Source organism: Lepidochelys kempii, chromosome 3, assembly GCF_965140265.1.
Source record: "Lepidochelys kempii isolate rLepKem1 chromosome 3, rLepKem1.hap2, whole genome shotgun sequence".
In the NCBI taxonomy this organism is placed as follows: Eukaryota; Metazoa; Chordata; order Testudines; family Cheloniidae; genus Lepidochelys; species Lepidochelys kempii.
The window spans coordinates 203,576,000-203,591,706 of NC_133258.1; the positions used below are offsets into that span (position 1 = coordinate 203,576,000).

General features: G+C 45.0%; 1 protein-coding gene across 2 annotated transcripts in view; it reads right to left on the bottom strand.

Moving 5' to 3' along the window:
* The window catches only part of LOC140909720 (uncharacterized), a 30,041-nt gene extending 20,541 nt beyond the window's left edge, over positions 1 to 9,500 (bottom strand). For both annotated transcript variants that reach the window (XM_073339705.1, XM_073339706.1), the window contains exons 1-2: positions 9,264 to 9,500; positions 6,297 to 6,445 (exon numbers count right to left, since the gene is read on the bottom strand). The gene's annotated coding sequence lies outside the window, so the exon portion shown is untranslated. The remainder of the gene's footprint in view (positions 1 to 6,296; positions 6,446 to 9,263) is intronic.
* Between the last annotated feature and the right edge of the window lie 6,207 nt (positions 9,501 to 15,707).

Sequence of the window (15,707 nt, forward strand, 5' to 3'; positions counted from 1 at the left end):
AAAAATTATTATTATTTAATGTGTGTTTACCTAAACCGTATAACTTAGTTATAACTAAATTTTAGAACCTAAAGAGGAGCACTAGGCCAAAGCAAACAGCTGGAGTGGCTTTCTCTTGCTTGTTGGCTCCGTTTTACAGGATGCAAAAGCTAGGCGGTGCAGTTACTTTCACCTTGATGTTGGAGTGTTTGCTTCTCAGCCCAGTAGTAACAATTGGCATTAAATTACATCAAGTTTTACTTTTGTTCCTTATGTGAATTACGTTTGACACGACATGAAGTACATTACTAGTGTACGTAAAATGTGCAAATAAGAGGTCAAACATGCCTTCAACATACCATCCCGTGATGCATAAACATCGATAGACACCATAATGAATGCTTTTGAACAACAAATCCTGTTGTTGCAGTTGCAATATTCTCAAAGCTAATGCAATAAAAACAGCAATAGTTAAGCAAATTTTAATCTGCAAGGCATAAATAATTCATGATTTGTGACTTACAAAATAACTGTAATGCACGGTACACATTTCCTGGCTGCTCTGTATTCCAGGGTTTCTTAGCAACTTGTGACCAACTACATTGTTCCAGGGAACACATTTTTAGGGATGGAATAGGGTTTTATTCGAGATTTCTGTTATAAAGACAATGATAATAAGCAACCTGGAATACTTCCAAACACTCCATGCCATTAATTTTTATTTAATTTAGGGCTCAATCCGGCTAACGCTTATGTATGAGTAACTTTACGCATGTGAAAGGTCCCATAGAAATCAGTGGAATTACAGATATTGGGAAAGCTACAAGCTGTGCGTGTTTGTAGGACTGGATCCTTATTCATCCATCTGATTTGGAACAGAAAAAAATATGCTCCTCCATACCAGTGAATTTAAAAAAGGGGTTTATTTAGAGAAGAGGGAAGCAAAATACCTTTGTTAAAGGAAAGTAGTTTTCAGAAGAGTAAAAAGATGTGCGTGTATATTGGACTATGTCACCGCAGGCAGAAATTGACCCATTAGACAGCTTAATCTTATTCTTACCAGCACAAGATTGTTCATACACAGATTTCAACAAACATACAGTAAACAACACAGCAAAAGGCACATTTTAAATTCTTCTGAGCAAAGATAGTCTCTTCCTATGCATTTGTACAGAAACCCAATCCTTCCTGGGGCTTTTGGGCACTACGGTAATCCCAATAAATACTGATGATTACTCAACATGTATACTCCTAGAGCTATATATGTGCACCCATATAGCTCTTTGAGGCAGGGACATTCATTAGCAAAGAATAAGTAGTTTCAAGATGCCTACAACTCTGCCACTGCATTGAGCTTTGGGTTGAAATTCGGCAACTATTTTCAGCCAATGAAAACGAACTTTGAGTAAAACTAAAAAATGCCAGTGGCTTCTACAGAAGTCTCAGTTTTGACAATATATGAACACAACTTTATTTCCTGTTATTAAATTCACAAAAGGAAGGAAATTGTCAAGTAATTGATCTGATTTAAAGGTACCGGCATTCGTGGGGGCAAAGAAGGGTTACAATTAAATTCATGGCATTGCCTCTTTTTATGTCATATGATCTGTGGTCCCTTTGGCCTTAAACTCTGTGACACTGACTACTGGACTGTACATTCACTATACTTTCGTTTGATGAAAAAGGCATCTTGGTCTTACCACGTCTGACAGCATACACTCAGTTTTCCGTCATTATTGTTGTATATGGCTGCATCCCCCATTATGGCTCCAATTCAACAGAGCATTCAAGCATGTGCTTATGTCCCACTGACTTCAATGGGACTTAAGCACATGCTTAGATGTTGTGTTGAATTAGGATCAAAACAAACAGCTCAAGAGGAAATTAAGCCCACTTGATGCCAAATACAGCACTTCTACATCTTGTAAACATTTTTCTGTGATACTCCTATAACCTGTCTACCAGTTTTATAGATCAATGACAATAACTCACTTCAGTTGTTTCACTGAGTGGTGGCAGAGGAAATGAAAAGCATCCTGATTTTAACCAAGACAATTAAATTTGCTTCCTGAACTGTTTACTGTATTCCATTTTTTTCCTTACATTTACCATACAAAATACTTTTAATTACAGAGATTAAGATCTGCAGTTATAGCTAGTTGTCCAAGGCATCTGGAAAGTATTTAAGCGCTGCTGCAGTCCATTGAAAGAAAAAGGGTCAGTATTACTCAGGAGTATGAGAATCTGTATGTTTATGATTAAGGGATGAACGACCAAGACAAAAGTAAAGGAGTACTTGTGGCACTTTAGAGACTAACCAATTTATTTGAGCATAAGCTTTCGTGAGCTACAGCTCAGATCACAAATCACTGTCTTCGATTAAAACAATAAAACAAAATGGCTTCACAACATTTAAGAGCTAGAATTTGCTGAAGGCAAACAAGTATGCTGCAGGTATCAACGTGGATAGCCAAGTCTGACTGCTAGGAACTAGTATACTTACAAAGTGTTGATCTTGCAAACTGCTGAAAGAAGTGCAGACAGCCAAGTCATGCTCACTATTTGATCAACACATGGACACACAGACTGAGTCTAGATTTCCCTTGTTTTAACATTTTCCACCATCACAACCCCTTCTATTCCCTTGCAGAACACAGCCCAAAATGACATACCGTATTATTAATATAAGATTTCTAAAAAACAATGGTAAGGCGCTTATAAAACAAGTAGGGCTTGCTGAAATCTCTTATCAGATTATAAATTAACTCTTTACTCCTCTCTTTTAAGGCCCTGATCCTGCAACGAGCTCTGCAAGTGGGACCCCTGTGCACATGTGAAACCCATTGATTTCAAAGGGGCTTCCAATGGGTAGACGGGTCTACTAAAGAGAGCTCACTGCAGGACCCAGGCCTAAATTAGGGTTTTTTAAAATGTCTGAATGCTCGCAGGGTCTGGTCCAAAGCCTAATAAAGTGAATGGTGGTGGAGGTGAAGTGGCTTTCCACTCACTTCAATGGGCTCTGGATTAGAGATGGTTGGAAATTTTTCGTCAAAATACCTGTGTTGACATTTTCAGAATGCAACATTTCAATTTCTCATTTCGATAACTTGTTTTAAAACAAAATTTACTGTTTTTATTTAAAACATTTTTAGAAGTTAAGAGCAAAAATGTGATCTAAATGAAATGTTTCAATTTTATCAAAATGAAACATTTTGATCAACCTGGAACAAAATTTGTTGAGAATTTTGTTTCACAGAAAATTTTGAATTTTTTGTTGCTGTTGTTTTCATTTGGTTTTGGAATAGAAGAATTTCAAAATCATAAAATTTCCCCTGAAATGGAAAATCTGGTTCTTACCAAGCTCTACTCTGGATTAGATCCTAATGACAAGCAAAGAGTAATGAAAAATTCCACTGAGAGCCATCAAAATGAGGACAGCAAAGCTGCAATGTTACAGTAAATCCTCCACTGATTACAAAAATGATTTTATTACCTATTATTTGTATTACTATAGTGCTTAGGAGCCCTAGTCATGTACCAAGACCCCATTGTGCTAACCCAGTGGTTCTCAACCCACAGCTGCAGCCCATGTGACATCCTCAGGGCCATACAGGTAGTATATATATTGTGTGGATGCAGCCCACATAACACAGAGACCTGCATATACGGCCCACAATGGTAAATAAGTTGAGAACCACTGCTCTAGGTGCTGTACAAACAGAACAAAACCAATGTGTTAATGTCATACAGTAACATTAGTACATCATTTATGTAATAAAGGGCCAGATTCTTGTCTCCATGACACATGGCAACTCCACTGACTTACTGACATAAGTGTATGAGAGCAAAATTTACACCAAAACGTTGCATTTAAACATTTGCTTGTGTATATTTTGCCTGTAATTCCCAGTGGGGAAGGAATAACCACTCTACAGAATCATCTCACGTGCAAGATCGAAAAACTAGGCTACAGAAAACGGAAGTGGCATAACTGAATCACTGCAAATGTCAATATATATCTCACTTCTGTTATTATGGAATCCTATAAAGCTCCAGGAACAGCTCCAGTGTTTTTCAAAAATAAAACACAGGCAATTTGAAGCCATGATTAGAAGTGATTTGTGTTTGCTCCATGCTATATTATGGTGTTTTTAGTACACAACAACGCAGTCAGCAACAGCTGTGTGCTTGTCTTCCGGGTAATTTTACATTATAAATGAAAGGGGTAAAAAAAAAAAAAGAAAAGAAAAGAAAAGAAAAGAAAAGAAAAGAAAAGAAAAGAAAAGAAAAATGTGGTCTGCAAGAATTGGACAAAAATTTTTTTCTAGGGTCATTTTTTCCCCCCTGGACTTTTACCATTCCGGCCTATTTCTGGATCACACTGCCTGTCATTCTCTATGGACCAGAGACTCAACTAATATATATTTTGCATAGCTCCCTCCACTGAAGTGAAATCAGTGCAGCTATGCAGATTTACACTAGCTGAGGAGCTGACCCTGAACTGTTTTCAAAACAGAATTCTTTGGTGGAATTACTTCACATAAAACTTGCCAGAAATCTATATGCTCTGCCTACTGTGAGATATATGTAATTTTCTGACTGCAAGTTTCCCCCATTCTCTGTTACATCTTCACTTCTCCAAGACCTTTGCATGACATATTTCCCTATGTGAAGATCCTTTTAACCTAATATTAGTCGCATACATGCATGAATATGTAGGGGCCCTGACCCTGCAGATGGATTGATACAGGTGGACCATAACATCTGTGTAGAACTCAGCTGACTTCACTGGGGCTCTGCACGGACACACGGGACCACTGAGGTGGATCCAATTGCAGGATGAAGGCTGTAGTGAACTATACAGGATATACATTTTTAAGAATACACACAACTCTCCTGAATGGATAAGAACTGGCTAGGGCACTGAACTGAGACTCAGGAGACCTGGACTCAATTCTTAGCTCAGCTCTGCCCACAGGGACTTTGGGCAAGTGTGGCGAAGTGGGACTGTTCTTAATATTTCCTCTGAATAGTGTGGGGGTGCCTCAGTTTCCCCTAGGCAGTTCTTAAGTATCTAGGTGGTGGGGTAAGGGTGTATGATCATTGCAGAGCCCTAGAGGGCCGGAGTGTGCAGGATTCTGGACACAGAGAATGGCCGACACCCTGTTTCCTGGCAACTGATGGCCTGGGCCCTTCCCCCCTGTGAGGTGAGAGCTAAAGGGTTGGAGAACAAAGGAATCAGGTGACCTCCTGGCCCGGGAAAGGAACAAAGCCCAGGGGAGGAGGGGCTAGAGGGGTTTTTCAGTTTGGGGCTGGCTGGGACATGGAGTGAAGTGCAGACGTGGTTGTCTGGCTCACTGCCCCCCAAAATGGACCCAGCTGAGGGGTCCCGTTCTCTGCACCTGCAAGCTCTGTTTTAAGACCATGTTCCTGTCGTCTAATAAACCTTCTGTTTTACTGGCTGGCTGAGAGTCCCGTCTGACTGCGAAGTTGGGGTGCAGGACCCTCTGGCTTCCCCAGGAGCCTCGCCTGAGCGGACTCGCTGGGGGGAAGCGCACGGAGGGGCAGAGGATGCTGAATGCTCCGAGGTCAGACCCAGGAAGGTGGAAGCTGTGTGAGCTGTGTGTCCTGAAGACAGGCTGCTCACAGAAAGGCAACTACCCCAGAGTCCTGACTGGCTTCATGGGGAGCAGTTCCAGAGCATCGCCCAGGGACTCCGTGACAGCAAGTCACAGTCAATCCTCTACTTCAATTCTTCATGGGTAAAACGAGGATATTTCCCTATCTCACGTGGGTACTGTGACGATAAAATCCATTCATGACCAGATACAGTACACTCTTGTTTACCCAGAGGGCCTGGCAGCCATCCAACACTTTCGGATAACCTAGTGTTTGCATAAACAGAGGGGCTATTTTGAGCTGGATTCTGGCTGGGAAGCAGCAAGGGTATGTCTACAATGCAGCTGGGAGCGAGCCTGTGGGGCTCAAGATAACACACTAAAAATAGCCGTGTGGACACTGTGGCTCGGGCTCTCAAACCCACCCGACTCCCTAGGCTGGACAGCCCAACCTCCAGCCTGAGCCCCAACATCCACTTTAGCTCAAGCCCTGCTAGTGGCTACCTGGGCTGGAAGGCTTGCTCCCAGCTGCTGTGCAGACATACCCCCTAGGTCCGGGAACAGCTGGGTGTGACAGACTGAAGAGTCACTCAGGGATGTTGCTTTACTCGACTGGCTGCTGCTCTTGCCATTCCAGACGGTGAGCCAATGAATGGTGATGCTGTATGTACCAACCTCTCCCCTGAACACCTTGCCTACCTTGTGTCTGTCCCAGTGCTCAGGCTGCCTTCCCGGGGCTATGCCTGACCACAGTCCCTCAGTGATGACTGCCCCATTGATCACTGGGAGGGGCCAAGTTTCATCTGCGGGGCTCCGAGATGGGAGGGGAGCGCTGACCAGAGATGCTGCTGTAGAAACAACCACAATAGTTACACATGATGCACTTTGAACTGGACACAATGTTGCAGCCATAGAACCACATTGTGCGTGGATACATTAATTTACCCTACGGCAGTAAAACAGATGCATTGCTGTAAATTATCTTAGCACTAAGAGGCTAATGGAGAAGTTATAAGCAGATGATTAACTAACATAGGGGGACACACTCTGGACTTGGAAACTAGGACTTCTGGATAAAGGGAATTTGCATAAGTGGGAGCGTATAGCACTATGCTGAAAAGGACCATTAAAGTATAGCTAGAAAGCCTTGATCCTACAGACATTTAAGCAATTGATTAAGTTTATGTGCCTGAAGGGTTCCACTGAGTTCACATGTGTAAAATTGGGCACATGCGTAAGTGCATGCAGAACTGGGGCTCTGATTAGCAGGATACAAACAAATGCATGATCTGTCTCACAAACTTAAAAAAAAAAAAATAGATAAATAAATGCACCTCCCATCCATAATTTTCGGGCCATCACAGGTTTGGACTGTAAAACTTGGACCATTTAAGGAAACTGTATTTTTGAAAAAAGGTTGATTTATCTGGGTCTTGCTAAAAGACAACTTCAAGAGCAAAAGTAGAGATAATAAAATTAAACTGCTTTAAAATTTATCCCATATGGGTGTGACTCCCTCCAAAAGTCTGAAACGTGGCAGGTCTGCACATCTAATTGCTGACAGCAGCATTATAAAGGGACACTGTCCTCTGGCAAAACAAATAAATCACAGTTCTGTCTGAAAGTTTTGTGCCCATTCTAGTTACGAGTCACATCCTAAAAGGCTAATCAAAAGAGATTAGAGAAAAAAGTTATTTGCCTCCCTTTTCTCAGTCCGCTTACTTTGCACACTACAGCAGTTTAGATAGTCCGTTTCACTGTTTTCCCTGCAGTCCGTCAATCTCAGGCTTTAAAAAAGAAGGTATTGAAATACTCTGACTCTCCCTTGTTTAAAGGTGCTGGTGTAACACGGACAGGAATTTTAAAAATTAATTCCCGATCCTGCAAATTCTTAAGCATGTGCTTAATTTTAGGTATGTGACCAGTGCCACTGAAGTCAAAGGGACTATTCACATGCATCACATTAAGCATTTGCTGGCAGGATCGGGGCACAAGCCAGTACAGTGTGGGGAGTAACATGCATGGCAGGGTCTGGCACAGCAACACAAACACTATTAAACACCATGGAGCGCTCTACCTCAAGTTGCCACCTGTACCGGTTTTAACTGAGCAAAGACATGGAGCCAAAGGCAGGTGCCAGGGATGACATGTGGCTAGCACAGCAGCAATTTGAGCTGCAATGGCGGGGTAGTCATGCAGCCATCAGAGCAGGGCTTAGCTAGAGGGGGCCAGGGAGCCAACGGGAGTCGGGCAACTATCATGCAAAAACCCTTCAGCACAGGATTCAGTTGTGGTAGGCAGGAAGGTAGCAGTCAGTGTTACCCAAGACTTACCCTTCCACACAGGGATTAGCTATAGGGGACAGGGTCCCTGAAAAAGCCCCCAGCCTTAGCCATCAGCCCAGTGTGTCTATAGGAGGGGCAGGCAGAATATAAAGCTATAGGGGCAGCCCCCGACCTTACCCATTGGCACAGATAAGGGACAGGCCAAATTACTAGCCAAATTACTCATCAGCACAGTGTCTGTCTATAGGGGCCAGGCAGAATATATAGCTATAGGAGAAGCTCCAGCCATATTATCCAGTGGCACAGTGGCTGCCTATCAGGGCTGGTCAGGATATAGCTATGGGGTTGGGCAGGGTATAGTTATAGGGGCAGCCCCAGCCTTCTCCATCAGCACAGTGTCTGCCTAGATGGGGGTGGGCAGGGGATAGCAATGGGGGCAGCCAGGTTATAGCTATAGGGCAGCCCCCACTCATCAGCACAGTTTCTGCTTTCAGGATTTGAGCAGTGTATAGCTACAGAGAGCTGTCGAGCTATGGGATAGGCAAGATTTTAACTATATGGGCTATAGGGGCAAGCAAGGGATAACTATAGGGGCTGCAGAGCTATGGGGTAGGGAGGGCATAGCTACAGGGGGCTGTACAGCTATAGGGGAGGGCAGGGCGTAGCTACAGGGGCTGTACAGCTATAGGGGAGGGCAGGGCATAGCTACAGGGGCTGTACAGCTATAGGGGAGGGCAGGGCATAGCTACAGGGGCTGTACAGCTATAGGGGAGGGCAGGGCATAGCTACAGGGGCTGTACAGCTATAGGGGAGGGCAGGGTGGAGCTATAGGGGCAGGCAGGGTATAGCTACAGGGGCTGTAGTGCTATAGGGGCGAGGAGGGTGTAGCTACAGGGGAGGGCAGGGCGTAGCTACAGGGGCTGTACAGCTATAGGGGAGGGCAGGGCGTAGCTACAGGGGCTGTACAGCTATAGGGGAGGGCAGGGTGGAGCTATAGGGGCAGGCAGGGTATAGCTACAGGGGCTGTAGTGCTATAGGGGCGAGGAGGGTGTAGCTACAGGGGAGGGCAGGGCGTAACTACAGGGGCTGTACAGCTATAGGGGAGGGCAGGGCGTAGCTACAGGGGCTGTACAGCTATAGGGGAGGGCAGGGCGTAGCTACAGGGGCTGTACAGCTATAGGGGAGGGCAGGGTGGAGCTATAGGGGCAGGCAGGGTATAGCTACAGGGGCTGTAGTGCTATAGGGGCGAGGAGGGTGTAGCTATAGGGGAGGGCAGGGTGGAGCTATAGGGGCGAGGAGGGTGTAGCTATAGGGGAGGGCAGGACGGAGCTATAGGGGCTGAAGGCTACAGGGGCGTAGCTATGGGGCAGCCCAGCCTTACCCTGCCAGGCGGAGCGCGCTGCTCTCGCGCAGTCTCATGGGGCTCGGCTCCTGCCCGCGCTCCGCACCGCACCGCCCCGCCAGGCTCAGCAGCGCGGGTCTCTCCCCCTCTGTCCGCGCGATGGTACAGCCCGGGGAACCGCGCTCCGCCTCCCGCCACGGCCACCATAGCTGCGCCGCGGGGGCCGCTCCACCGACGCTGCCGCGGGCCTGCTGCCCAAGCGCAAGATGGCCGCCCAGTGCGCATCAGAAGCGTCACCCCGCCCTCCCCGGCCATCTTGGGTGTGGGCAGCAAAGCTCCCTCCCCCCCCCCCCCCAGGGAGCTGCCCGGTCGCTACTCTCGGCCATCTTGAGTATGGGCAGAGGGACCGCTTTCCCTCAGAAGGACCCCAACGAGTCGGCCATCTTGGATGAGGGCACAGAACTGAAGGCTGCAATTGCCAGGCGCCCCTCCCGCCCCGAGCCTGGGCCCCTCCACCTCTCCCTGCCCTGGGGACCCCGCCCCCCAGCACTGCCCTCCCTGCATTGGGTCAGGCCCCCCAGCCTGAGGTTGGCTTAACTCCCCCCCCAGCACCCACACAAGGCTCGGGGCTGGAGGTCCCGTCTATGGGGCTGCAGCCCGTGGGGCAGCATAGTCGTGGGGCTGGCTGTAAACTAGCCACCACAGTTTGGTGGTGTTCGCCGCCCGCCCCCGGTGACACCGAAACAAACAGAATTAAACCCTCCCCTTCCCCCCGCCCCCGTGTGTTAGGTGATGTACAGAGAGCCCCATTCAGCTGCAGCCCCCAGAAACCTGCTCCCCCTCACAGCCCCTGGGCAGGGAGGTGCCCAGCCAGCCGCCTTCTACACCCTCTCCCATGCAGGCTTGGGTGGCAATGCGGTACGGGACCACAGGCCCTTTATGGGCATCAGTGGGATCAACAGGAATACATGACCTTACATTTTTACAAAGAACCTCAGGGTCCAACCCAATGGCCTCGTAGCATCATCACTTTCTGCCCACTGAAGGATAACTTACTTGTGTCCTTAGGAAGGATTATTCTTTCGTGCCTATCATCCCTGACACTGCGCCTTTACAAAATGAAAATGTGTCACCCCTGGCTGTGCAATACCTCACCCACCTTGTCTCTCTGTGCCTCTAGGGGGGTATCTGACTAGGGTTGCCAGCCCTCCAGGATTGCCTGGGAGTCTCCAGGAATTAAAGATTAATCTGTAATTAAAGATTACGTCATGTGATGAAACCTCCAGGAATATGTCCAACCAAAATTGGCAACCCTATATCTGACTGTGAATTCTAGGGAAGCTTAGATGAAGTTACATATAGTGCAAGTGAGTCCAGAAAGCACTTGCTTAGAAAAAAGAAGCATCTTTATTCTGCTAACTCACCTGATTGAAACCCACATGCTTTCAGCTCCTAACGGAGGCTGTTTTGTTTTTCTGGGCTAGAGGCATATAGCAGCAGCAGATAGTGACTTCTTGCATGTATTTAAAATGCTATTGAGTTAGAATCATAGAAAATTAGGATTGGAAGAGACCTCAGGAGATCATCCAACCCCCTGCTCAAAGCAGGACCAACCCCAACGAAATCATCCCAGCCAGGGCTTTGTCAAGCCAGGCCTTAAAAACCACTAAGGGTGGAGAGTCCACCACCTCCCTAGGTAACCCAGCTGGAGTAAAACCACAAGCAGCAGGAGGAAGTTCTTGCTTTTCATTAACCTCTCACAGCAGAGCCCTCGCTCCAGCAGTGCGGAGGCTAAAGGTGTCTAAGAGCACCACAGCAGAAGAAACTCTGATGTGCACAAGTGGTGCATCTGCAGGGGTTTTGACAGTGACTGTACATTAAAAAAACAACAAGGAGTCCGGTGGCACATAAAAGACTAACATTTATTTGGGCATAAGCTTTCGTGGATAAAAACCCCACTTCTTCAGATGCATGGAGTGAAAATTACAGATACAAGCATAAATATACTGGCACATGAAGAGAAGGGAGTTACCTTACATGTGGAGAACCAGTGATGACAAGGCCAAGTCAGGGTGGATGTGGTCCACTCCCAATAATTGATGAGGAGGTGTCAATACCAAGAGAGGGAAAGTGCTTTTGTAGTGAGCCAGCCACTCCCAGTCCCTAGTCAAACCCAAATTAATGGTGTTAAGTTTGCAAATGAATTGTAGCTCTGCAGTTTCTCTTTGAAGTCTGTTTTTGAAGTTTTTGTTGTTGCAGGATGGCTACTTTTAAATCTGTTACAGAATGTCCAGGGAGATTGAAGTGTTCTCCTACTGGCTTTCGTATGTTACCGTTTCTGATGTCTCATTTGTGTCCATTTATTCTTTTAGGTAGAGACTGTCCGGTTTCGCCAATGTACATGGCAGAGGGGCACACATGCAAAAGTGATGTACCCTGCTGGTATTAATAACGATGAATGAGTATCACTAGTCCCTGGCTTTATATAGAGGTTGATTGCAAAATGAGATTTTCACTATGCACGGAAAGTAGGGATTTACTGGTGATTGTTTCTGTAAGTCTGGATGAACTTGAGTATGTGTATATTTGACAGCAATGTAATACATTATAGCCTCAATACGCTTTTTAAAATCACTTCCCATAATAAACGACAGCTTACAATGTGAATGTCTAAATGACAGCTTTGCTCACTGGGACAGAAATGGTTACTTACCTTCATTCTCTCCCCATCCCCATCGTCCATCCCCCACCGCTGGTAATGTTCACCTCTGTCTTGCTCAAGGATGGAGGCTGAGACAAGAGCTTGTAGATCAGCAGCTCTTCTCCTCACTTGGCTGAAATGATCTGTGTTGAGCAACATAAAGCACTTCATTTCCCTTCAGGGACTCAGCGTGCTGTCAGCTCCAGCTTAAAGCAAGAGCTAAAAACTAAACCCATGTGTCCTGAATAGGAATGCAAAGTATTAGGCCTCCAAGCTAGTCCCAGAAAAGTCTGAGCAATGCTATATATCCCAGAGACAATTATCACGCAATTCCCCCTTCCCCTCCCCTCAGCTGAACTCAACTGATTTGAGATGTACAGGTTCAAGACAGCAGGTCAGGTTCTCAGCTAAAGCGCCCTTGATTTCAATTAAGAGATTAGTTCTGATTCCAGTTGAACAATACAGATTTACACCAAATGCAAATCTGGCCCTTCATTAATTAAATAGCAGCTAGCCCAAAATGGGCCAGTGCCTCAGCTGCTGTAAATCAACATGGTTCCACTGAAGTCTGACGTCAGTGAAGTGACACTGGCCCAAATGTATGTATTTAGGGTTATAGAGCTGCTATCTGATGCTGTAGGTGCTTATCAAATTGCATTTAGAAATACCACACACCCAATACTGTTTCAATGCAGAGACCATGCAGAGCCTATAAAAAGTATAAGTAACATTGATCACTTTTATAAATCAGTTTATATAAAATGTTATTTACAGTCAATATATTTCCGTTATCTGTTTAAGTACAAAGTCTGTAAACATTTAAAAGATGACAAAAAACCACCCCAAAACCCTAATGTTTATATAAGAGAGGAAATTACCAGGGGTTTGACAACTGATTTGGATAATATTAGAACTGGTCTGAACCTCAAAATGAATCTGGCCATTTCTGAAGTTGGAAGAGTTTTGTTTGTTACTTTCACTTTCTGATTCAGGTAAAGACTTAAGCACATGCTTCACTTCACTCACTGTGGGCAGTCCTGTTTTATCTCTCTAAGGGTACATCACTTTTGCGTGTGAGAGCCTGATAACACCCTGGTGGGGTAGGGCAGTGGTATTCTCTCCTTTTTACAAATGGGGAATGAAGGCACACAGAGACCAAGTGAGTTGCCCAAGGTCACAAAGGAAGTCTGGGGCAGAGCAGGGAAATGAACCCTCCCAAATCTCGGACTAGCACCGTAACCGTCAGACCACGCTCCCTCTCTGAAGCCTATGCGCTGTGAGTAATCCTGTTAAGCACATTCTTTAATCTTTCCAGAATCCAGGCCTTCACCTCTGAGAGGACGATAGGGCACTGAAATACTATGGGAGGAGCTATTCTGATGTACTTCCTGCTGGGCAATAACCAGGATATTCTGAAAATCTCACAAGTAAGTTTTGCCCACAAAAGTCTTCCAGCTCAGGTTCCAGCTCAGTGAAGTCTGGACAAGTTTTGGACAAACACACTCTCCTTTCTAAATCTTTCCAAACCTTGCACTAATAATCACTGTAAATATTTGTGCAGCTCTTCTCTTTAATCAGTAATCACTTCCTTGATCCTCCACAAGGGGGAGCTGTAGACTTTGGAAACAGCCAATGATCTTTACTCTAGTAGAGCAGTGTAATATAGTTATGCTGGCCTATATATAATCATTTTGGGGTTATAAGCAGGTTTCTCAACTGCACAGTATAATCATAGATTCCTCACACGTGAGACTGAAATATATAAGAGATGAAAGGATACTTGCTCTAGACTCAGGGGGTAGGGACTGGGAGTGGCTGGCTCATTACAGAAGCAGCTTTGCCTCTCCTGGAATTGACACCTCCTCATCTCTTATTGGGAGTGGACTACATCCACCCTGATCGAATCGGCCCTGTCAACACTGGTTCTCCACTTGTGAGGTAACTCCCTTCTCTTCATGTGTCAGTGTATTTATGTCTGCATCTGTAACTTTCACTCCATGCATCTGAAGAAGTGGGGTTTTTACCCACGAAAGCTTATGCTCAAATAAATCCGTTAGTCTTTAAGGTGCCACCGAACTCCTTGTTTTTGCTCTAGACTGTGCTGTATGGCAGGGGATGTCTCTCTTCGGTTTCACAGAGAATTTTTAGGCATCATATATTTCCCAGTGAGTTGGGAGTTTTATCTTCGCTGGCAGCTCGCTGACACGCAGGTACTCTCATAGCTTGCTAGACCCCCAGACAGGCAGGAAAGAGATAGTGCCAAATTCACAATGTAGAGAGGAGAATGGAGGAGATCAGTAAGAATTTATCCTCCACCGACCACTTCTCAGAAGGAATGCAGTGTGTGAGGCTAGTCAAGTAGAAAAGGGTGGCTAAGGAAGTAGATTAATTAAATGGTAAAGCAGCCAAGGGTGAAAATATCCCAGAAAGGAAATAGAGAGTCAGTTGTAATAGTACCCTTATGGACCAAATTTATTCCTGGTATAACTCCACTGAAGCTTCTGACATTACACCACGGTGGAATGTGAGCCTATGCATTTGTAGTGCCTTTGAGTAGTAAAGGGCTTTAAAATGCATTTTTCAAAGAATTGGAATTGATGGGATTTAAGCATGTGCTTAAACGCTCTCCTGAACAGGGATGCTTCCCAGAACCGGGGCCGGAATGACAACAGAGCAACCTTAACTCTGACCCCAAAATAAATACTACTCTTTCAGCAGCAGTCTTAAAATATATATTCAACACAAAACCCCAATGAAATAAACCCCATAAAATTATTTAACTACATATTGATCTGCCTGAAATGCAAGTCTACATAATACATACAAGTGTGTATCATTTTACCATACATCAACAATGCTCTACCCTTTTCCTATCATGCTACATATACATTATTCTCAGGAAAAAGCAGTTACATGTATTTTGGCAAAAAAATAAAATAAATAAAACAAGTCAGCTGCCATTTGGTAAATATATTAACTGATAAAAGAGAAATGTTAACAGCATTCCTTAAAAGAAGATACTAAGATACCAACATCAAGACAACAAATATACGTTAACAGACTTCATCAGTCTAGGTGTCAAAGTTAGGGTTACAGTTATGTTGGGATGAAACGGTTGTTTCTTTATACTTGATAATAAGCCACATCATCAGCTGGTGTAAATTGGCTTTGCCCCCTTGAATTCACTGGACCTTTGCTGATTTACGCCAGCTGAAGATCTGGCTCAATCTGTCAATGTTTTTTTAAGGGTATAAATACCTTAATGGGAAGAAAACAGGAGGTATTAAAGGGCTCTTTAATCTTGCAGAGGAAGGCAGAACAACCACCAAGGGCTGGAAGTTAAAGCCAGACAAATTCAAATTAGAAATAAAGCACAGGATTTTTTTAACAGTGAGAGTGGTTATCCATTGGAACAAACTACCATGGGAAGTGGTGGGTTCTCCATCTCTTGGAGCCTTCAGATCAAGACTGGAGGCCTTTCAGCAGATATATTTTAGCCACACATGAGTGACTGGACTCAACAGAGGAGTAACTGGATGAAACTTTATGGCCACTGTAATACATGAGGTCCATTCTGGCCCCCAAATCTATAAACTAGGTGGGCAGTGTAAGATTTGTAATATCCTTAGCTATTCAGTTCTTGGGTCCAAGAGTTTGGGTTTTGTACATGATGTGCTTGTTAACTGCCGTGTTAACACTTAGCAAACTGAACTGGGTCTGGAACCAAGCTTTTTGGAGTATAGAATAGATTGTACAGCAGCCAGCCAGGGCCACTGTGGCAT